This window comes from Prionailurus bengalensis, chromosome F2 (genome assembly GCF_016509475.1).
Source record: "Prionailurus bengalensis isolate Pbe53 chromosome F2, Fcat_Pben_1.1_paternal_pri, whole genome shotgun sequence".
NCBI lineage: Eukaryota > Metazoa > Chordata > Mammalia > Carnivora > Felidae > Prionailurus > Prionailurus bengalensis.
Window position 1 is genome coordinate 5031690 of NC_057353.1, and position 25336 is coordinate 5057025.

The window sequence follows — 25336 nt, forward strand, 5'->3', positions numbered from 1 at the left end:
AAGCTCCTTCGTATAGGGATAAGTTATTTTAAATAGGTTTTTCCCAAGGTCAACTCAAGTCCTGACTTCCCAGCGTTTGTAGGCATTAACTGTAGAAGTCACCCACAGTGCTTTTAAAATATCTCACTTGTTTATTCTTAATCCTTAAGTAAACTAATTTCTGTACAAATGAATTTAAATGGACTTTTACGACTATTTTAATGCTGAACTTTTCTTTAAAGGTAAGCAGGTATGAACAGATAATATATACCAATCGATATGCAAAAGCATTTGTAGGCTCAAAGGACTTCACCTGTTTCATACTTTTAAATATTAAAGCAATCAGGCTTCTGACAAAAATGCCAGTTCTAAATTCAGCGCTAACAAATTCCTTTCAAAGCAAATCCACAAAGTGCTGTTATAAAGGAGAGCTTTTATATAAATGCTTTGATTGGCTGCATTTTATTTCAACATATTCTCCTTTTAATTAAAAAAAAAATGTTGCCTTACCTCTCTTCTTCTCAGGTAACTTGTATGCCAACTCAGTTTGCCCTGCTTTGTCAAAGTGACTAAATGTGTTTGTCCACTTTAGCGAGAAGTCCTTAAATTCATTCTATTGAGGAAAAAAAAAAAGAAAAGAAAGGAGGCACAGCAGAGAGGACAAATGAAACAGAAGACCAGCTGTAAACCCTGAAGTGGACAATGGGCAACACACTGACACTTTTACCTGTAATTTGCTTGGGCTCTAACTCTAAACAGAAAGAAAAATTTTATGCTACAATATCAATCAGAAAAAGATTCTTATGGTTTTAAAGGTAGCCAAATTCATTTTTGTTTCTATTACTGACATATATATATATATATATATATACACACACACACATATATATATCATCTTCAATTTATAGACAAATTGGGTAAAAGGGACTCTCTATTATTACTGGTATTTTTACTTTTAACCACCAAAAAAAAAGTTCAGGCAAGATTTGGAAAGTACTATACTCAAGAAGTCACAAAAGACAGATTCAAAATTCATCCTTTTGCTGTTTAGAGCTCTCTTTAACGAGGCTGTCGTAATCATGCTATTTGCCAATATTCCAACCCGCTTTCCATAGAAACAATTTGCCGTTGGTTTACTTTGCACCCATAGAACGCAGAGCTGCTTCTCCTCTATTTGGTCTCAGGGCTGGGAACAGAATCTGTCTTTAGGCCACTTGGCCCTTGAGAGGAAACTCTGAAGTTCAGCATGGCGCACTCAGCCTCCTAGAGAGGGGCTATTTATACAAATAGCACATGTATCAACGCGCATCTAAAGAGTTTACATCCGGCAGTTCTGCTATTGTGTCAAACACAAGCCACCAACCTTCCTTGCAGAAGATTTCTATCTTCCTGTATTTCCCCCTTTGCAGTAGATTGTGAAGTACTTGGCTTTTTAACCATAGATTTCTGGATCACTTGTAAGCTTTGACCAGACATTAAGCAGATGCTTCTTCAACGCAAGTCAGCAACCGTAGTTCCTGGGGAAAAATAGGTATAAAACTCTCTCCAGTGATAGAGCAGATTACTGCACATGATGTAAGAATTGAAAAGTGGCACAGGGGCTTGGGAATTCTTAGTTTGTTTTCGATTGCCACCGAGGGGGATAAAAGGGAGGGGGGCTTTCTCTGGAAATGCGTTTGGCTTCCTCTACCTCACTCTCACTTCAGAAAGAGTCCCGAAGCTTTCCACCTGCCTATTCCCTTTTGTTTGCCATACTCTAACCTAAAACAAAAGATCCTGGAAAACAGTCACACTGGTGAGCAAAGCTCTTTCTAAATCCTGAAAGTAATGGCTTTTTGTCTAATACCCTATCGTGTTATGTATTTATTAGCAATACATTTTCCATTTATTTTCTCAAAGATTGCCAATAAAGAACTGAATCACATAAGGGAGTAGCTGTAAACCCTGTGAGTTCCCTAATGTCAAACTCATTAGCATCCGAATAAGCACACAGCAGCACATCATCTGCACAATTGCAATTTTTTACTACTTTTAATAGCGTTTCTCAAAGGGCTCATTTTCAACTTTCTTCAGTGGTTAGTTGGTTCTCAGGGGAAAAGTAGCTTCCTGACGCTCGCAGCTTCCACTCAACAACCCGGCCGTTTGCTGTCAGATGCATCAGCCCTCTGCCCTAACCCCATCTGCTGTCTCTCCCCTCCCTGGGGAGGAGAGTTAAGGCAGCACAGCTGAGATCGACTTGGAGAGGTGCACGGAGGGCACCAACAAAATATAAGTTTAGGAATACGGTTTGACACAAAAGGGCTGGAGAAGTCCAGGTACGCCCAAATACAAATGGGAAATTCGAGCCTTTCAGAGGCTCCCCAGTGCACGTGCCTATCATTCATAACTCCACCCACCCGCTCATAGAAACACGCTGGTGGCTGATGCTAAAAGGAATCTTCCACTGAAATCGGTTCCTTCTGTTCCTTAAGAGTGTCCTATTGTTACATCAGGGAGATACCTTATTCAAAAACCACAAAATTTTTATCAATTGCCATACTTCAATCTCTTTCGCTGCTCTTAAACCATTTTGTAAAACTTGAGGACTAACTCATATGTGCATAGGAAATAGACATTGTGGAACAGTGAACTTAAGGCCTGGCATCTTGACCAACTTCCCACGACTCGCAACACAGTTAGTTCTATCCCCCTACCAGGATGAACACTTTTCCATTAAAGCTCAGATTTTTATGAAACCCAATCTTAAAAGGTGAAACTACATGCTGAGCACCAAAGGGATCGTAGCCTAATGGGCTACAGAGTCCTTAAATGTGCTCTCTAATTAAGACGTGGCTTTACTTGTTAAATGGAGTCATCACAAAGTATTTCATTTGTCTGCTTTACTATATGCCAATAATTAGGGCCTCTTAGTTCTTTACAGCTGCTTCATGGCTGAATACTTGCTTCTGAAAAAGACGGTCCCTTCAACCAACGATATGATAGAATGGATCTGCTCTGTGGTTTTTTTCAAAGGGTATATCAGATTATATTTTAAAGGTGGTCGGGGTGGGGGGAGTGAGGGAGTGAATGACCTAAAGTAATACGATGTATATGCCCACTGTATCCTTAAGCAGAGAACCACACGTTGGCTTATGGTTAAAAACAACAACAACAACAACAACAAAACACGTAATATTAAAAACACACACACACCCACAAAAACTCCCAACTAAAGTGAAAAATCTGATGGCAGGGCCAATAGATTTAATATGAAAGGCCTATTACACTTGTAGCCCTACAAGTACTAACTAATATAATAGGAGCTCACCACCTCCGCCCATTTCTGTTTGGAATTTGCTGCGTGATGGAACCAGACCGCTGTATTTCACTCGGGATGGAAACGCACGGCCGGGTCCTCTCGGAAGTTTGGAATGTTAATATAAGCTGCAGAGACAGACCACTCTTAGTGTCTCCAGCAGTAAAATAAAACCAGAAGGATGCCAGCATATTCACCTCAGCACTGCCATCATTTGAGGCCGTGTCTGCACAACTTCTAATAGCTTTAATCCCCTAAATCGCTTTTCAAAGATTCAAGTCTTTACCGATTGTTCACTAGGGGGAATGATGAGAAAGTGGGGTTGGGGGGAGGGAGGGTATCCTGGCTCAGTTCATTTTTTTTGAACCCTAAGGCAAATATCCTTCACAGTCCTAAGTTTCCAGGTGTATGTTTATACGAATCAGCATGATAATTTAACTCAGAGTCAAATTCTGTAGAAATCTGAATGATAGGGTTCCCTAGACAAATTCCTTGTTTTCCTATTCGCCCTGTAGCTTCATTAAATATCTAATGAAACTCCAAAGCCCTTATTTTGGAATGTCTAACCAATGAGCTATACAACTGGCTTTTCCATCATAGTCACAGATTATATATTTCCAAATCAATACCCAAAAATTATGTCAGCCTATCGCCACCGTATATTCACGCCATCAAAGGCGACTTCTTTCTGTTTGGCTCTCTAGGTTGAGATTAGAGGATATGCTTCACTGGCTGGAGCAAATGAAGAGGGGCAGTGAGTTTCGTCTAAGTTGTTTTAGGCAAAGATAAATACTGTTTATTGGCCACCAGCTTTCCTTTTACCATCAACCCCTCTTCAGCTCCTGATCATAGTAGGGGTGGCGGAAAGAGCTTCAGCAAATGGGGAGCTACTCTGCAGAGGGACCAGCCCCCACTGCAAAGTGGGTCAACGGTGTCACTCACTTTTAGGGAGAATGTCTGGATTTTAAATCCTTACGTATTCAGCAAGACTAATTCTTTGATATTAGCAACCAAATTGCCTTTCGTGATCCATTTTGAACATTTTTTCCTTCCCTGACGGATTACTGAAGTTCAACTATAAAAAGGCCTTCCTGTCACTCAGCGTAGTTTGTCATTTTAAAAGAATAAAAATAAGATCTGTCAGTGTACAACATTTCCATGAGTGGATTTAACTGATTTTTACTGGTTTGCCTGGCTTTTTGATATCTCCGCCCTCTAGAATCTTTCAAGGAATTTTAAGTCCAAGGAGTGCTATGGCAACTCTGATCTCCTCCCAGAAAATGCAATTTTTGCTTTGCAAATTGCTGAAGTCATACAGAGCATCAAAATCACTTCTGGTTTCCACTGTGATAGATATAAAGTAATTGTACTTGTACCAGCAGTCATTATAGTATTTGTATTTGTCCTTCCAGTACCTGCAAAAATTAAACACAAGCCTTTTCTCCTGAAACTGGAAAGCAATGCCAATAACTTGTGCAACACCCATATTTCTCCCTGCAAGAAGATTTCACTTTCACCTGATTTAAGTAACAAAATAGCCCTCGAAGATACTTAAAGCCTTGCTGCAATTAACATAACTGCATTTAGATGCCATTCATGACTGATAATTCCAACACCTTGTGGGAAAAAAAAAGTTGCATGCTGTAAACATTATAAACATATTCAAATAAGCTTAACACAATGTGCCATGCTTATTTCTGCCTAGATCATGGACCAGCGAAATGGTTAATGCAAATGGATTTATAATTTGCTTTGGGGGGCCAGTTTCTTCTCCTTATTTATTAGCCCAGCTGATGGGGCAGATTTGATGAGGCACTTCTGGAATAATTGAGTCATCACACAAAGAAGGCTGCTAGCATTCAGAGTGGTTTTATCAGCAGCAAGCAGGCCTGATTACTGACAATTACACTCTGATCCGGTGATGGAGGAGAAAGAGCCAACGAGTGGGAAATGTCCGTGTTTCTATCCAGGAATAATTTCTACATTCATTTTACATGCTAAGTGTTTCCTATCTCTGCATAATAAACTGTAAACAGGAATAGATGGCACAATGTCCCTTAATATTTCCTGGTAATGAAGACACAAATGTACAGTGAGTGCTGATAAATATAGATGAAACATAAGCTATTCTCCTAGTCTGTATTGTTACCTTTAAAACAAATGCATTTTTGTGGTAAAAGCATAATCATAGCTAATGCAAAAAAATGACAGAAGATTGAAACTGTCCTTGTAACTACACAGAAACTTTGTAAAAGTCCTGTTAATCACTGCTGCTTTAAAGGCTCAGGAGCTGAAGGTGAGATCCGTGGAACCACATCATTTTGTTTCTCAACAGTCAACCGGGAAGAACTCCTCGGCTGAGACACAGCAGAGGACAACACGGAAAGCGACCTCCGTTAGCTCTAGGAGACAGCGCGTCTCAAGGCGAAGCTGAGAAAACAATGAAGCTGGCAAGGGAGGCATCTTCGCCAGCATGGACGTCCACCTGCCCTCCATCGGGCCTTTCAACAAAATGTTCGCCCCACGGTTGTCTGATCTGTCATGTAGAACAAGGCATCGCTGTCTTCTAGAGGGGCTTTTTTAACCACTTGTTTGTGGCACGGTTTATTCATGCGACGCTGTGAGCAAAACTGCATCTCGTGGAGATATCTTCTTAAACTAGCTTTCCTTCTGACTCAAAATCAAGTTGCAAATGCCCAAAGGGGGTGTTCACATTTCTTAATTTTAGTGGCAAAAACTTTAATTTCCTGTTATATCAAGAGTTTCCTCTTTCAAAAAGCCAATCAGGTGTGAACCCCACATAATGAACCTGCTTGGATCTGTTCGCTTAATCTTTTTTCTAAAGCTCCTTCCTGACTGCCAGAGAAATAAAAGTTATCCTCTGTTCTCCTGTGGTAACTATGGAAACTCTGTTTTATTAAACTAACCACTTAACTTCAAGGCTTGTGTTGCAACTAAAGGTGCTATTTTGGGTGAGCCCACACTAAACAACCTTACAAGGTCAAAACATTTTTAATAAAGTTCAAAGGGCACTTGTTGATTCAAAAATTCCCTTTATGTTATGGGAAGGAAATTTTCTCTACTTAATCTATTTGATTACATAGATTGCTATACACTATGCTCTATAATAATGCTTAGACATGTTCCATTTTCCTGATCCATTTTTAAGAGATGTTTAAAGAATTTTTCCCCACAAGTCTGCTGTTTTTCCCAACAGTAACTATTTATCACTAATATCTTCACCACATTCTGTACATTTAAATGAAAAGGATAGAGTCATTTATCTTTATTATCTGACTATGAAATATGGAATGGGAAAATCTACTGAAATCTACAGAGCAAGTGACATGACCCTCAATTGTTGAGGCCTGTGGGGCACTGGATTTTTGAAGAATGATCCTTGGGTCTTATTCTCAGTGCAGTGTTTAGTTGAATACAGATTCTTTTAATATAAGTATATTTCTCCTGGAAAAATTTACTTATTATTGGCTTAATACACAATTCTTGAGCACCAACCGATGGATTGCCCCATACGCAACAGTCAGCGTGAAGGGACAGATAAAGCACAACTCTTGTCCTCACGAGTACAAACAAGCAAATTGAGGATTCCAGTGAGATGTGGCAAGCATGATTATGGAGGGAGGCAGAGGGCACAATGGGACCAAACTGGATAAGCTTCTCGAAAATGATGTTTCCTGAAGAATTCATCCCTAGAGAGATTCAGAGAACTTTGACTAAAATAAATAAATGTCCCCAAAGGCCAATTGAAAAGATACAAATAGTTGACATTGTACTTGGCCTGGCTAAACAATGTATTACAGCCATAACTTTATAATATAGTTACACAAGGGTCAAAGAAGACTAAATGGTCAAAATTAAATAGCTACAATTAAATGTTTAGAATCTGTTCATTTCATCTGTAACTTTCAAAGGAACTGTCCCCTTTAGTGTCAGAACTATAAAATCTGTCTGCAAAAAAGGGATTTGTCGCTCGTGTAGTGGATCGAGTGACAGCATCTCAGAGAATTCTGCATCCCAACAGTGTTTTGATGGCACCTTCATCTCGATTTGTCCGTTGGGTCTAATATTATCTCACTCATGTCCCTTTGACCTTCTCTGCGTCGGTCTAAGCTCATGGAAGTGAGAGGCTGTGTTCTGTTGACCTTTCATTGCAACATAATGCTGCGGCCGGCGTAGGTACTCAGGAGACGATTACTGAGTTAAATCAAAAAGAATATTCTTCAGATGCTTGAGATAATACTTCATTAATTGTATTTGAATACAAAACATCCCAGACACAAAGCATCCGGAACTCTCTAGATTTTTTCTGATTGCTCTCCCAGCTAAGGAGATTTTATAATTTTGTCTTCCCTCACGTTGAAAATGTCAGCTCCCGAAAAATTCAAACAAGAGCAGGCACGAAATGTAACAGAATTTATGGTCAGGTTTCCCCAATGTCTACTTTTATCTAATTTACATGAAAAGTTATAGTTTGTGATTTAAATTGACCCTCTTATGGGAATAAAAGCCAAAGGTAAAATTAGAAGATAGTCTTATTTTTCCAAATTTGTCAAGAAGACCATCTAGGAAGATCTCTAATTTTTGTAAACTATTTCCAGTTTCCGGCTTTTATTTCTCACTTTTCTTATTCACCATGTGACAGAAAAACCTGACTATTAAGCGCTCAAACATTTTGTTTGAAGCAACGTCTCCCCATACACTCCAACCTGATCACTTGTGTGTTGGAGAGAAAATGGCATTAGCCATGAGGAAAGACAAAAGTAATCTACTTAAAAAAAATTTTTTTTTTTTAATGTTTATTGTTGAGAGACAGAGACAGGCAGAGCATGAGCAGGGGAGGGGCAGAGAGAGAGAGGGAGAGACAGAATCCAAAGCAGGCTCCAGGCTCTGAGCTGTCAGCACAGAGTCCGACGCGGGGCTCGAACCCACAAATTGCGAGATCATGACCTGAGCCACCCAGGCGTCCCATCTACTTTTTTTTTTTTTAATCAAAATAGTGAAGTGACACGGTGTTTCTAAATAAATTTAGCTCACCCTCCCTGAACTCTTATCACGTGACAGGCACTAGGGTAAGTACTCACTCGCCCTTTTCCTTAGTCGGCACGATGTGCCTCTGAGGCGGTGTTGTCCATTTTACACGTGACGTAAGGAAACCAGGTGAACGCGCTGCCCTACCCAGCGGTGCTCACACAGGTAGCCGGGGGTAGAACCAGGCTCCCCATGATCACCATCTCCTGCTAAGCACTAGGCTCAGCCTACTTAGGGACTCTCAAGTCAGCTAAGGGACCTGGCCTTCCGTCCCCCGACTTTCCACTCCTTTTGCCTTTGTTCAGTTAAACACAGACTCACTGACCATTCCAACGAAGCTAGGCACTCACTGGCACTTGGAATGATACAGGCGCCGTGTTTTACAAAAGTATCATGTGAAGACTTTTTGTGTGTGTCTATGGCGGGGAGGAGGGTTGCAAAGCAGAAGACAGAAATCTTAGAGTTGATGGCAACCGTCATTAGGATCTACAAAATGAATATTCCAGTTCCTAAAGACCACCCGTCTTAGCCTCTTGAGGGATCTTTCTCCTCTCCATTCACACACAGGAAATTCTTCACGGGATTTATATTGCCGGCTGTAAAAGACATCCCATCTCTCGGTTGGCTTCTCTTCTGTATTAGTTTTCTATTGCTGCTGTAACAAATTTTCTAAAACCCTATGGACCTAAAACAATGCAGGTATGTCCTCTTGCAGCTCTGCAGGCCCACCGTCTGGTACAGTCTCACTAGGCTCAAATCAAATCATGCTGCACTCCTTTCTGGAGGCTGCAGGAAAAAATTCATTTCCTTGCTCATTTGGGCGGTTGGCAGACTCCAGTTCCTTGCTGTTACAGGACTGAGGTCCCTGTTTCCTTGCTGGCTGTAAACTGAGAGCCGTTCCGTTTTCAGCTTCTAGAGGTGGCTGAATTCCTTGGCTCATGGCTGTGTTCCTCTGTCTCCAAAGCCAGCATTGGTGGGTTGAGTTGAGTTTTTCTTATGTGGCATCTCCCTGACTCATTCCCCTACCCTTCTCTTACGGAACATATGATTAATTGGGCCTACCTGGATAATTCAGCATAATCTCGCCATCGTTAAATTCTTCATTTCATCACCCTCCTCCTAACACATAACGTAACGTATCCACAGGGTTCAGGAACCGGGACACAGACATCTTTTGTGGGCGGGGGGAGGGGGGGCATTATTCTGTCTACCACGTTTTTTAGCTACCTACATGAATTCTGACTGTGTTAAAGATTTAATGCTCTTCATATGAGCCATGCGAAGTCACAATCAGGATGAGTAGGTGTATGCACCCTCAAAAAAAAAAAAAGAATATAACACAAATTACCATGATGATACCAACATTAGCAAAACGGAGTATCTTTGGTTGTCCGCTAAAACGAAGTTCCTGAATTTCTCAAGTTTTTGAAGGCTGGTGAAAAGTTGGGAATCTCTTCTCTTTGAGGGCAAAGTTTATTTTTAAATAGTCTTCACTTACCTTCCCTAATATTCATTGGATTTGAACTGGAGAGTTTCCATTGCTACTGATGAGAAGCGTCGACAGAGGAAAAATGGAAAGAGAAAAAAAGAGAGAGAAAACTTAATTAAATGGCAATTATCTACAGCTTATTAACTATATAAAACAATCCTTTTGAGTGATTTACATACTGACTATTAGAGTATGGGTGGGGATACTACCAATCTTGAATCATCAAACACAGTATTCATTCAAAAGAACTCCCTCTCGACAAGAAAAACAGGTGTCTGCTATTTTCAGAAAATGCTTTTTAGGTTTGAGCTCTTTTGTATATAAATACATTTGAGAACCTTTTCTAGGGACACACCTGAGAGTGAAAGTCTTTAAAAAAAAAGAATCAGTGGTTTAACACTAATTTCTAATCAGATCCTACAGAAAGGAACAGCCCGCACGGCAGCTGTACTTTTCCCAGGGTTAATTACCTTTCACTGCTCTCTGCTAATGAGTCAGCTGTTCCTGTCACCGCGCACTACACTGGTTCATCTGGAGCTCTAGTTGTGGACAAACACCGAGTGACAGTCCTATTTACATACGGGGGTGTTTGTTGTGCAAAGACTTCAAAGGATCTTTTTTTTTACTCCTTTAATTTTCATGCGTTTTCCACGCTAAAGACATGTTTTTACAAGTAAGATTTTTCTGGGTCCACTGTTCTTGTCCTCCCAGGCCACTGGATTCACCAGCGGTCTGTGTAAAAGGCCAGATCCTTGGAAAGAGGCAAACTTCGTCACCCCCACGCGTAGTTTTGTCTCACGGATATTCCCTAGCACCGTGACAATGACCCTATGGGGATGAGACGGAGCCTTGAAAGTTCGCAACTTCCTTGACTGGTAAGAAGACTTTCTAAAAAGATTCCTAGAAGGTCAAAGGTAATCTAAGATAAAAAGATGCGAAACAAAAACAAAAGGACAGAAAACATAGATTTATCTGCACATCAAAAGTGAATGAGAAAACTGAATTTTCAGAGAACTTTAGACCTGAAAACTAGGCCTTCACCTAATATTTCTAGGTCATCGCGTGATATGTATACAGGCATGTGTGCATGTACATACATTTATACACACATATGATTTATCACACAGATAATAGCTCTGCTACCCAGATAATGGTTCTGTTCTCCATCTCATAATGTAGACACAGTGTGCCTTTATGTATTTTTGAACATCGCAGCCAAGCGGCTCACACATCTCTTCCCCCTTTTTAATTCCAGAGGGAACTGAGAGGCAACATAAAACGTAAAGTATCTACTGAGGTCCATTTTGACAGCCTCCAAAATGCCTCAGAAGAGAGGACACGCTCCCACTGGTAAGTTTCCTGCTTTAACCCTTAGATCAGTGGCTGTCAGATTTTAATATGCATAAGGATCACCTGGACACCTTGTTAAAATGCGGGTCCTGATTCTGACACCCTGATGTCCTGCATTTCTAATGAGGGTCCAGGTGCTTCCAGGACTGCACTTTGAATAGTGGAGTGTCACAGCAGCGGTTCTTAAACTTCAGCCGGTGTCAGAATCACCTGGAGGGCTTGTTAAAGCACAGGCTACCGATTCAGTACTCTGGAGCGGGGCCTGAGAATATACGTTTCTAACAAGTGCCCAGATGATGCAGGTGTTGATGGTTTGTCGATCACATGCTGAGAAGCACTGCCTTAGTCACTATTAAATGCACTGAAGAATCCTAATCCCCAAAGGCAAAATACTCTACACGGAACAGAAGCACTTCCACTCTATTCTAGAGGTGTTTACTTGCTCTGTTCTTAATAGTTTATGATAGGAAGAAACAGAGAAAACGTGAATGTTCTGAAACGTGTTCTGAGAACCACTTTATAGCTTATTGAACGTGATCTTCCCTTCAGAGGAAGCCATTCATGTCAAGAAAGAAACGGCAATTAAGTACTTCTTCATTACAGGTGCCATTATCAAATGTAAGCTCACAGATTATGAGTCTAAGACTGCACAATAGTTAAACTTGCCAAAAGCAAATAAAATATGGGAATGAATTAATCAAAAATTATATCATAAAAACAAATTTTAATGTCAAGCAATGATGCAAATTTCTTTGAGACTTCAACGTTTTACCAGCCTTAGTAAATTCTGACAATTTCTAATGGGTACAACAAGTTTCTTATATACACCATATGAAGTGTTCTTTTTCGATCATTGCTATTTTGAGGAACACACTATCCTGAAATCTTGAAAGATAAAAAAAAACCTTTTAGTCTAATACTAAAAATACATTTGCATTTCTGTTCATGTAAATATCTCAGTGATAAAGCTCTTAAAAGGGCATTTTGCAACATCATTCATAAAAATACATGTTTTAGGAAGAGGAGAATACAACCAGTTGATAATAAGGTAAATTATGGAACGAAACATTGCTGAATGTGATTTAGTAAAGAGAGAAAGGTGAGTCGCCCAAACCCCAAGTTTCTCACTGAGCAGAAGTTAGATGCTTCCGCATTGATTTATTCAGGCCAGGAAAAACTACTCAGTATCCTGAAACATGAACTTATTAAATTATACTCTGGTAAAGCTGGGAGACAATGGCACAATGTAAGAAATATCAGTAAGCACAGGAGAAAGATTTTAAAAAGAATCAATGCCCCTTCTGAATCCTTGCCATCACTCATTGGGGTTTGCTATCTCACTGATGTTTGTGTTTTTTTTTTTTAATGAAGCTACTTTAAAAGTATCAATCTCAGAGCTCCTGGGTGGCTCAGTCAGTTGACCATCTGACTTTGGCTCAGGTCATGTTATCACGGTCCGAGCCCCTCATGGGGCTCTGTGCTGACAGCTCAGAGCCTGGAGCCTGCTTTGGATTTTGTGTCTCCTTTTCTCTCTGCCCCTCTTGTGCTCGTGCTCTATCTCTGTCCTGTCTCTGTCTCTCAAAAGTAAATCAACATTAAAAATAAATAAATAAATAAATAAATAAATAAATAAATAAAAGTATCAATCTCATCTAAATGCAAGAAAATGATAATGTCACAAATAAGGAATTGGATTAATATCAGTGTAACCAACCCTCTTGATATAGAACGGTATTATTTAATAAGTTCATTAACTTATTTACTCAAACCTTCCCGGAGATGAGAGGGAAAACATTTACGTCAACAGGTAGAGTTTTACGTCAACAGGTAAGTAGAGAGGGATATATGGTGTGTGCCACACTAATAGAACAGATATATCCATTGTACAAATCAGAGAGGCAATAAAATGAAAATCTTTGAGGAGATGTGGGTGTCGAGTTTATTTCTTGGTAACATGGGGGAATCACCTGATGGCTCTGATGAGAACTCTCCTCCAAAAGCACAAACAGCAGCATGTATAGTTGGAGTAAAGCACTCACAATCATACCCATTTAGAATGAAAATACACACTGTTGTCATGGGCTGAACCTGCATGTGACTATCAAGCTCCTAACTGGTCTTTCTCCTTGGATGGTTTTTAAGGGTTACAATGAATCCGACTAAATACGTGCCTTTGGTCATTTGAACATCTGGTTTTATAGTTGCCTCCTGTGATTAATCAGAGGTTAGTACAGTTCACAGCAGGCATTTTGTCCTATGCTTATCCAGTTCCAGTCTGTTATTTTTGTTGGTTTTCATTGGCCAATCGGTTTCTCCCTATTACAGTGTTTCATTAGCTGTGGCAGACTAGTGAGGGAATCTGACCTTAGTTTGCTGTCAGAGGTAACAGGTTACATATTTTGGGGCCACCTTACATTTTTCCCAAAAAAGCGTGTGCGGGAAGAAAGTGTCTTGGAAGAACTATGGGATCCCTGCTTTTAGAGACCTCACAGACACAATGTGTTGTCATCGCGAATGATAAGAGTGCTCGTGAAACGTAGGCTCTACGTCAGAGGAACTTGTATGGGTTTCCTTCCATCTTGTTAAGACCTCCTGCTTCAGGTCTGGCTCCGCGTTCCCATAGGAAGCTTCGCCTACACCTATCACAGCACCTGGCCCACCAGGACGAGTCACTGTTGACATGTACGTCATCTGCTCTAGACAAGACGCTCCTGCAGGGCAAGGACAACCTCCCTTTGGCTTCCCTTCATAGAAAAGATACTCAACAAGAATGCTGACTGAGTACCATGGGACTAATTAAGAAAACAGGAACTATACTGAAGTCACTGCCTCTGTGATAGGGATTTTAGGAAAACAATGAATGTAGTATTTAGAGATGAGCCATGAAAATAGCCATACAGTGTAGCAAAAAGCTGTGCTGGTGAAAGCACACGTTTAGATTAGCTAAGAGTAATAGATGCAATTCTCTAAAGTAGATTATTGAATTATTGACGGTGTATCTGATGACTAGTGAAGTAGAAAATAATGATCTTAGGGGCACCTGGGTGGCTCAGTCAGTTAAGCATCCAACTCTGGTCCTGATCTCATGGTCACAGGATCGAGCCCCACGTTGGACTCTGCATTGGACATGCACCTTGCTTGGGATTCTCTTTGTCCTTCTCTCTGGCCCTCCCTGCTCATGCACACACCCCCTCTCAAAATAAATAAACCTCAAAAGAAGAAAACAATAATCTTACAAACAGTTTGCTTCCAAATTGAGATTAATCTGACAAATTAAAAAATGGACAAAAAGCACATGTAATACTACTACATCTTTAACACACAAAACTAGAGATTCGACACAAAGGGAAGGGGGTATTGAAATTTAAGAAACGCCACTGCCAGTTGAACCACATGTTAAAATTACAAGAGTAGCACATTACAAATGCCTAAAAAGAGTACACACAGCAGTTATTAAAAACCATAAAATAATAAGATAATGAAAGAAACATAATATTGACCATGAAAATATAAATGAATGTTCTATGAGGCACACTGATCTCGAATTACAATACTGGAGGTGGGGAGGACAGAAAGAAGTAGATGATGCTTTGAGTGAAATGCATTTAGGAGGGGAAAGGTAAAAACAAAACCCAGATGAGGCTTTCAGCTATCGCTGCCATTAATTTGTGCGTCGACACTGATTCAGGCACCAGACTAGGCAGTTTCTGTTTCTGTTATCTTATCTAAACCTCACAACGACCTAGGGAGGTTGACATCATTGTTAGTCCCGGAAGCTGCGCAAACCTAGGTCACACTGTCAGTAAGAGCTAGTACTCAAAAGCATGTCTGAGGCCAGTGTTGATTCCTGCTATGTAGCACTGGCTAAGAAGGCAGCGTGATGCTGGACAACTATGTGTTTCTCTGAGCAAAGCGTAGAAAGACCTACAAGGATAGAATGAAGTCAAGGAATGTTTTGTGCCGCATTTAGACTAGATACAAGCTCCACAGAATGTTCAGAAAATCAGTAATAAGTGTTAAAATAATAAAGACACTGAAATATGGCTTAAAAAATCACGAAGCCATGGGGTGCCCAGGTGGCTCAGTTGTGATCTTGAGGTTCATGAGTTTGAGCCCCACATTGGGCTCTGTGCTGACCTCTCAGAGCCTGGAGCCTGCTTCAGATTCTGTGGCTTCCTCTCTCTCTCTCTGCCCCTCCCCTGTCAGTGCGCTCTCTCTCTCTCTCTCTCTCTCTCTCAAAAATAAATAAACATTAAAAAAAAATCATAAAGCCAGTATATAGGGAAGACAGTGATAAATGACCTGGAAATGATTTGTTAATGATGGGAGATCCTGAGCCCTGGCCCAAGGCAGATTTAGAGGGTTCCATGCTTTGTCACAGAACTAACACCAATACGAGCTGGGATCCTAACTCTGACGTCTGCTAGTTCTAGATCTCAGAACTTTGTAACCTCCCTAATCATCAGGTTCTTCATCTTCTAAAAGGCTGTGATAACAGAACCTCCCTCTAGAGCTGTGAGGATTACCGTGATAAATCATACATAAAAGGCAAGGCACACCATAGAAATTCTACAAAATTCCATGATCCCAAACTCACCCCTTATGCAAAGCCCACAGGTAGGTAGTACCCAATTCATAACCCTGTGTGGTCATGGTGAGGCCATGTGTTGATAAGATTGATTAAGTCTTTGGATATTAAACAGTAGGAAAATTCTTTTAAGTATCAGTCAAAAATACTTGTTAACTTTTTAAATTCTGTTATTTCTTTGTGATAGATACTGCTATAAATGTTTTGTGTATATTAGATGTTAACTCAATTTGTACAACAATGATATGGATGAGGGATTACTTATTATTCTCATACTTCAAATGAGGAGATTAAAACAGAGAAGTTAAGTACTTGCCCAGAGTTGCACAGCTAGGGAGGAGCAGTGCAGGGAACTGAATTCTAGCTCCAAGGTGCAAGTATTTTATCACAACAGTCTCTCATCATCACAAGGTCGGTGACAGAGAAGCAGGGATAGACAGCAGAAATTATATTCCAGTGTGGCAGCCAAACCAAAAGCCAAGGAAACAATAAATATACAGAGCAATCTAAGCAGTGATATGCACTATTGGGAAACAATGCAAGCTGGAAGTTGGGGGTATTTCAGATTGAAGAAGGAATAATCTTTATTCATTTGAGAAAGAGCAGAAAAACCATGTGCTCTGTGAAAACAGAGCCCTCTTATTGAGAATATATAAAGAACAATTGCAATTCAATAATAGAAAGATGGGGGGGGGGTAAAAAAAATAATAGAAAGACAAAGTTCCCAGTTAGAAATGTGCAAAGGATGAGGCACCTGGGTGGATCAGTCAGCTGAGCATCTGACTTCAGCTCAGGTCATGATCTCATGGCTCGTGAGTTCGAGCCCCGCATCGGGCTCTGTGCTGATGGCTCAGAGCTCAGAGCCTGGAGCCTGCCTTGGATTCTGCGTCTCCCTCTCTCTCTGCCCTTCCCCTGCTCACACTCTGTCTCTCAAAAATAAATAAACATTAAAAATAAAAAAGGGTGCCTCCGTGGCTCAGTTGGTTGGGCATCTGACTTCAGTTCAGGTCATAATCTCATAGTCTGTGGGTTTGGGCCCTGCGTCGGGCTCTGTGCTGACAGCTCAGAGCCTGGAGCCTGCTTAGGATTCTGTGTCTCCCCCTCTCTCTACCCCTCCCCTGCTCATGCTCTGTGTCTCTCTGTCTCTCAATAATCAATAAATGGTAAAAAATAAAAATAAAAATAAAAGAAATGGGCAAAAGACTTGAATAGACATGTCTTCAAAACAGACATACAAATGGAAATAAGCACGTGAAAAGATGTTCAACATTATTAGTCACTAAGGAAATGCAAATCAAAATCACAATGAGATACCACATTATACCCACTAGGATAACTATAATGAAAAAGACAGACAATAACAAGTGTTGGTGAGGATGTACAGGAATCAGACCTCCATAGAACTGTTGGTGGAAATGTAATTTTACTGCATGGTGTTTTCCAATGCAGCCGCCTTGGAAAACAATCAGGCAGTTCTTCAAATGGTTAAACACAGAGTTACTATATAATCCAGCAATTCAACTCCTAGGTACATACCCAAGAGAAATGAAAACATATGTCCACAGAAAACTGTACTGGCATGTTCATAACAACATTATTCTTAATCCTGGAAAGTCAGAAACAACCCAAATGTCCATAAACTAATGAATGGATAAAACTAAGTATATCCAGTCAAGGGAGTATTATTCATCAGTAATAAGGAATCAAGTACTCATATGTGCTAAAACACAGATGAGGCCTTGAAAAACATTATGCTAAGAGAAAGGAGCCAGTCACAAAAAAAAGACCACATACTGCATGATTCCATTTATGGGAAATGTTCAGAATAGGCATAGCTACAGAAACATAAAGTAGATTAGTAGTCGCCTAGACCCTGGGGTGGAGGTGATGGCTAAAGGGTGTAGAGTTTCTTTGGGGGAAGAAGATTGTTCTGAAATCGATTGCGGCAATGGATATATAGCCCTGAATATACTAAAGACTGTTGAACCATACACTTTAAATGGGCAAATGGTACGGTACGTGGATTATATCTCAATAAAGCTGTTTTATAAAACAGGTGGAGCCGTGCAGACTAGAATGAGGAATCTGCACCTTATTTTAAGTGTGATAGGATGTCCTTGAATGGCTTTGAGCAGAGAAGCGAAAGGAAGGAAATACGTTTCTAGGCCACAGCGTCATCCGGGTATGAACAGTGGGACCTTGTCTGGGCCAGAGGTGGTAAAAGTAAGAAAGCTAACAGTTGGAAGTTCTATCTCCCAGATAAAATAAGGAAAAAAGTACCAAACAAAGAGACATTAAGCACAGAAATGGGTCCGCTGCCTGCTATGATCCAAATTCATTGCCCCTAACGTGCCGGACACTGTCCTGCGTGGAGAAAAGCCAATCTCTTCCTCCTGCTTTTCACTCCTTGCTCCTCACGGAGGAGGAGAGGACACTCCCCACTTCCCCTTCACCCTTCCTAAGTTAAAACAGTTCAAATCCGAGAGGAAAGTCCCCAGCTCTTCTGGTTCCCATTAGTCTTCCGTGTTTCGGTGTCAGTATCAATTATACATAACAGGTAAAACCTTTTGTTTTTAACAATAGGATGTGAGTGTAATAATACAAAGTACCAGGTTAAAGGCACTTGCCATACAAAACCATTTCACATAGAGATGATTTAGAATTTGTTGCCTGATTTCACAGGGAATGTTGAGACTATCAACTCTGAATGGTCTTAGCCTCTTACCTCTACACTTACAAGTATATTTCTGTCTCCACTCCTACCTTTGCTCTAGTTGTAGAGGAAGAGGCTTTCTCCTTCCTTCTAAGGGTAGGTTCTCCATGGAGCTCCGTTACATTTGCTTCCTACTTCATCTAGTTGGTTTCCCTTCCAGACCTTCAAACTTTTGAGTGTTCTTCTCTCCTCTGGTTCCTTTCCATCAGTATATAAACATATTTCTCCTCTCTATATTGATATCTCTGTGCTTCAGAGTCAAACTTCTTCAAATCCCTCGAGACTTTTTGTTGTCACCTTCCCTTCCCTATGCAATTCATGGCCATCTGGCTTCAAACCCCTCATTCCACTGAAGCTTCTCTAAGATCACCGGTGGCTTCCTACTTGGAGTAGCCTGTCGTGCATTTTCAGTCTGTGGTCTTAAGTCATTGCTTTCCTTAAGAAACTGTTCACGTCTTTGTTTTGTCACTCCTGGATTTCTTCAGCTTTCTCTAAGTTCCTTCTTCATGGACTCTCCTCCTGTTTTCCCATTATCTACTGATATTCCCTGGGGTTTCTAATTTGGGTCCTTTTCTCCCTATATTATCCTTGGAAGCCACATCCAAATGCCCATCTCTCCACCCCATGTCTCACTCTTGAATTTCTGATCCACTGATCAAATGTATACTCAACATCACGCCTGTTTGTCTGTACTCAATGTGTACATCATCTTTTCCTGTAAATAACCTCTTCCTTCTGAATCTCTTATCTTGGTTATGTAATCCAAGCCAGATGGTTGTCATTTATGACTCTTGACCAGTTTTCAAATTCATGTCCTGGGCTTGCCTCTTGCATGGCATAGGTCCCACTGTATTCTGAATATCAATGTGCTGTGTCACCTACTATGGTGTGAGATCTTACAGTGTTTATGTCTGTCTACACTGCTTTCCACAGCTTCTGGAACATAGTAGGTTCTTAGTTAGTTTTTTGAATGGATGGATTCAAGGCTCTGTAAATGCCTCTTCTTTGAAATAATGCTACCTCGAAGCAAAGGTGGTCATTCTGTTCTTCAGGCCATAACGTTACCTTTCAGAGGAGAAACAGAATTGACAAAACCTGATGAGATGCCCTGGCCCCACCTACATCAAGGGTGAGTGGCAGAGTGGAACTGCCTGTGACCACATCCTGTTTTACCTTTGCACAGGCCACAGTGGTACACAAGCCTAGGTAACCTGTTCACAATTTCTTAGTACTTGGCTTTCTTGGAAAATTTAGTACGTGTAAAATGCAAACAATATCTGAAAATCATACCCAGATGAATAAACTATTTTAATCTCTTGTGAACTTAATATGCTATCTACCTAGGAAGAGTTCCATTGTGACTAAAAGTCTTCATTCTTACATTCTTTCTTTCTTACAACAAATACTTGTGCAATTATCACCATGTTCAAATCTTCTCTGCCAGATTCTGAGAAGAATAAAATGACTTTATTTTATTTTTTTAAGTGTATTTATTTTGAGACAGAGAGACAGCACAAGCGGGAGAGGGGCAGAGGGAGAGAGGGAGAGAAGGAGACACGGAATCCCAAGCAGGCTCTGCACTGTTATCGTAGAGCCTTACTTGGGATTTGATGTGAAGAACCGTGAGATCATGACCTGTGCCAACATCAAGAGTCAGACACTCAACTGACTGAGCCACTCAGGCGTCCCAAGAATAAAATGATTTTAAATATAGTTTCTCTTCTAAAGGATTTTTGTGAAATCTTATTAAGTTGGCTCTTTTCAGTTACTATTATATTTTCAACATGGTATTTGCAAAGGATGTAAAAATGCTTTGACGATAATCTTCCATAGTCATAGAAGGAAACTATTTGAGTGTTGTGACAGTAACTGCTCGAGATCTAAAATACAAAAATAAATATTACAGTGTCTAAACATATCTGCAAACTGCAATCCATGTTTTGAAATAGTTTTTAAGCAAAGAGAAATCTTAACAAACCCACAGAGAGAAGGCTCAGAGGTCAAATGTACAGAGGTTGGTACGTCACACCCGAGGCCACGTATGTTCGGGTCAGTGGGAGCCCTGACCCTATAGCCCCGGATTCCCTGGCTGGTTGCCCCGCCTCCTCATGGCACAGTCTTCTCATCCGTAAAAAGGGGCCGTTGACAGACCTTCACTCTACCCTATAGGTTGTTGCTCTGCTCGTGGTTGTTGTGTGAATTAAAACAATTCATAGATGGAAAGTACTCAAGAGGGTGGTTAGCACCGTGTCATTGTTATCATTATAAAATAGAAAAAACAACACCAAACAAAACAAAACATGTCTTCTGCTTGACACCAAAGTACTCAGAGGCAGAATTCAATTATCAGATGCTTCTAAGTATCTGTGTGGATGCTCACAGATTCTGCGAGCAAGATTTCTGGCTGTTTGGCCAAATGTTTAACTTTTGATCTGATGTTTAGCATCAGAGCTACAGCTCATATGGTTCTTAGCACAGGCTACTTCTGAAACCAAGGTTAATTGGCATGCTAAATATGGATGTCTTAGAGAGGTATAATAAAGGCTTAGGCTGTCTCTGAATTATCTTTCAAACTGCTGGGATGTTTGCATTATAAAAAGTTCACAGAGTTATAGAATTTGGGGAATGACAAGGAGCATAGGGTTTACCCAGCATTAACTCTTAATATGACAGATGCTATCAATAAGGAAAATGAAGCAACTTGTCAAGTAAGAATCATTTGACTACTTAATGATATTTAACTATGAGTGCAACCCAGGCACACTTGAGACCCACTGTCATTGGATACGACGTTGCTGACACTGTTTCTGCCCCTTCCACCCCCCTCCACCCCCACTCTGTGCCCAGACACCATGTAGCATAGGAACAGATTAAGAGCACAGATTTGGACACTGGTAACCGAAGGATCTTAAATGTCTCTCGGTTTCAGTTGCCTCGCCAGCAAAAAGGGAACACGAGTGGAAATACCATGGGTATTGATTTATAGAATACCTACAAGGAACTTAACACACTGGGTGGCACAGTGTACTCACCTGGTAAATATTATTGTTCATATTGTCATACGTATCATCATTGTTACGAAAAAAATTCATCTGCATAATGTTTGTACCGAAAGTTCTTTTTCTTATTTGCCAAACCCTAAGAAATAGTTCTTGGGTCAATGATTTCACGTGTGCGTGTGTGTGTGTGTGTGTGTGTGTGTGTGTGTGTGTGAGGGAGGGAGAGAGAGAGAGAGAGAGAGAGGGAAACAGGGGACGTATATGTGCACGTTTCCGTTATTTGACAAAGCCAAGTCCTGGGATCCTATGGCTTTTTCAGATTGCCCTCAGCTCACTTGTAGTCTGCTGTGATATGGCCTATATATCAACTCTAATCTGCAAATCCTGGCCCTTGGAATCCCCTGGTTTGATTACAGAAGAAACATTCCCAAGGAAGTAAGCGAATCAGCTATGGAACATCACCAAACTTCAGAGGTTTATGGTGGCAAGGAAGGGCCCCACGAAGATACCTGCCAGGGGGAATCCGGTCAGTACATAATTTCATGCAGAAAAAGAAAAAAACATTTGAAAATCTGACCTTTAAGCTAAAAGGTTGGCATCAACACGTACACACTGTTTTACAATCTGAAATCTATGCCTGGAAGGTTATTCGATTGAATGTGAGTATTTCAGAAAAATAAAGCCGCTGGAATATTCTATTAGTTCAAAAAGTCTAAGGGAAATATACTTAATTTACCTGTGAAAACCAATGTAGGCAGCATTTGGGAAGATTTTTTTTTATTTGTTTGTTTTGTTTAGACTTGGAACCTGCCTTTCAGGAGTAAAATGAGAGAGCTTTAATCCCTAGGAAAAAAAAATTCCCAAATACATCATAGAATCTAGGATAATCCTTCATGAAGTCAGAAGCAAAAAAAGAAAAAAAGAGAAAAATAACTTCCTCTACCATTAAAAATAACCACAACAGCAACCCCGATCTCCATCCTTTCATTTCCTCACGTCTGACATTCTGCAGATGACCGCCCTTATTTGTCCCTACATGTTTTCCAAAATATAAAAGTGAAATAGAGTCCCAAGGGCACTGTACTTGAAAGGTTATGAGAGTTAGAGAATTTTAACCATGCCTGCCAAATCAGCAGATGGCTTGTGATTATAATTATATGCATCAATAAAACGAATAATCTTTACAAAATTTGAATTTCTACTAAAGTAAGGGATTTAGTAAGCAGATGCAACAGAATGCATTTTCTTTAACCCTTTTGGTAGACACTGGTATCTTTCACACACACAAAAAGATCAAGGGCTGTGCACAAAATAGGTTGCATCCTCTAATTTTTGCCCCCTTTCTAAAGTAGTCATATTGTCAGCCTCAATCTTTCCTTGATTTCATGTTCTTCATGAACACATTTCCTTCTCACCCCCTTTCCACCCTCCAGAATAGAAATGTTTCGACTAATTCCTACCATTGTCTGATATTTGAAAGAAGAAAATTTAAAAGAGGTAAATGCCTTCATTCAAATTCATACCAAATAGACCACAGAAACAAAACAGCAAACAGTAGATGCATCTTTCTAGCTGATGGCATTCTTTACAAATTAGGTTTTCAATAACACAATTTTTCATTTTTTGTTTTCTGGTTCTCTTTAATCTACATTCCAGGAAAGAAAACACTGCTTATTCTATCTAAATAATTAACTATTTCATTTCTGCATAACATTATAAGTATCGATAACTAAGTTTTGTCTCATGCCAAGCATGAATTCACTCATACAGAAACTGGATACATACGTGATACCTTTGAAAAAAAAGATAAGGCAAGGTTTACTGGCCTTTAGCCATGTTTCTCCTTCATGGGGAAAAATCCAAAATTTAGGAAATGAAATTAAAGTTTCAAATTTTGGAAAAAGTGGAAAAATGTATCACAGAAATCTGTATACTCATTTTTTAATGAAATTATACTGTAAATGTTTTTCATGGAATTACCAAGTGTAACTCTTCAATAGTGTATCAATTAACATGCAGTTCACTATGACAGACCAACAAATATAATATGTGGGAGTTTTTGGAGAACGTGTATTCTGTGCAGTTAGCTCTGGCCCCTTCATATTTACACTATATAAATCAAATAAATGAAAATGTTCTGATCTACAAAGCTATTATATGTTGTAGATAACCCTATTCAATAGTATAAATAAGTTACTAATAAGACTTTGAAGGCATTGACAGTTTTGTGGGTCAACCCAATTTACTTGTGGATATACAGGATTTATGAGCTCTTAGCTCCAAAATTCTCTCAAAGTTGCACCTTATATGTTGCAGGTCGAATCCTATGAGAACAGATATTCCTACAATCACAGTCTGGAGAATTAAACCAAAAAAGTAATAATTCTTGCCCAGAAGCTTATATGTTTGACGCAAAACCTGAGAGCACAACATTCAAATACTTACAAAGAAATTTAAAAAAAAGAGTTCATTGAAATGGAATTTTAAGACATTCGACAATAAACTATCTTCAAGTTTCTTTATGCAGGTGCTAAAATATTTTTCAATCGTAATGTCTTTGGAAAGGGAATTTTTTTCAACCACATCCAAAGTATCAACTGAAAGAAACCACCTAAGCCAAAACCTTATGAAATAAATCCTAAAGGGGCAAATAATAAAGATACTAATTTTAAAAATAAAAAAGAAACGAGGGGTAAACCTAATAATCTTATTACCTGAAGACCTTTGCTATAATTAACTACTTAAATTATAGATATGCCATTTGAAATTAGATAAAATTAAGTATTTCCGCTTACAGAAAGTTAAAGTTGAAATGTCATGAAATTCTAATGTATGCTTTTGATTGCCATTAATAAAAGTGTGCACAATAAGCCAATTTAATCATATATACTTAATGTTACACTTAGTATGTTTAACTTGTTACCTTAGACTGGATATGGGCACTCAGCCATGTAAAATGGAATTTTCACAATCCTTCAAGGAATCTCACAACATTTAAGGCTCTGGAAGGGAAAACATGAGAGAGTTCTGTACTGATGGAAGCGGACGTATAGCGAGTATATAACATGATACTGGGATGCCCAATTATTGTCTCAAACTCCAAGTGAAAGTTAAAAAACAAACACTTTTTGAACACCTACCATATGCCAAGGACTTTAGATACATTATCTTATTTAATTTTCACATGAGTTATAAGGCAAGATTTATCTACCCTGGCCCCCCATCTAACAGACCAGGAAACCAAGGCCCAGAAAAGTTAAATAACTTCTTCACAGCCACAGACTTAGTAAATGGTGGAACCAGGTCTCAAGCACATGAACTTGAGAAGGGGATGTCGTAGATTCTCTTGTTGCTTGTGTCGCTCATGTGGCACCTATAGTGACTTCTTCTCTAGGAAACGCTTTATAGTTCTTCCTAGATCGTAGACCCTTAGGTGTGAGAATGAGGTTCCGATATCACCCACAGCACCCAGTACAGTCCTTTGAACCACGTAGTTTTAGTAATACTTATTTGTCATATGAGTGGATCTAAATAAAAGTTCCTTCTGTCAACAGAAATTAAGTTCCTTAAATTTCTTTAAAGAAAAAAGTTATAAAGCAGATAAATCCACTTTCTTGGTGTATTTCCATAGTTGAAAGTTTTTAAACTCTCTCAAATTCAAGAATAATACTTAGAGAAACAAGTTCACATCAGCCAAAGTAGTGATCTGTGCCCTCTCATCTTAATTACAACACAGCCCTATTTTGTGTTGAGGGATAGCAACTACCTTTCTGTGAAAGTTCCACTCGGTTCTGTCCACAGTGAGGCAACTGCACGGACTTCAGTCAAGTTTTCCCACCCTTTGTTGTACTGGTGAGGACAGGGGAGAAATGTT

The 25336-nt window shown here is 39.8% G+C and overlaps 1 protein-coding gene across 10 annotated transcripts in view; it reads right to left on the reverse strand.

Annotated features, from left to right (window-relative positions):
* ST18 (ST18 C2H2C-type zinc finger transcription factor) overlaps nt 1-25336 on the reverse strand; it is a 142543-nt gene that overhangs the window by 110242 nt on the left and 6965 nt on the right. For 5 of the 10 annotated variants that reach the window (XM_043601059.1, XM_043601057.1, XM_043601060.1 and 2 more), the window contains exons 2-5: nt 24386-24464; nt 9822-9864; nt 1343-1496; nt 490-592 (exon numbers count right to left, since the gene is read on the reverse strand). The gene's annotated coding sequence lies outside the window, so the exon portion shown is untranslated. Of the gene's footprint in view, nt 1-489; nt 593-1342; nt 1497-9821; nt 9868-24385; nt 24465-25336 lie in introns of all 10 variants that reach the window. The other 5 variants (XM_043601053.1, XM_043601054.1, XM_043601058.1 and 2 more) reach the window with 3 other exon arrangements.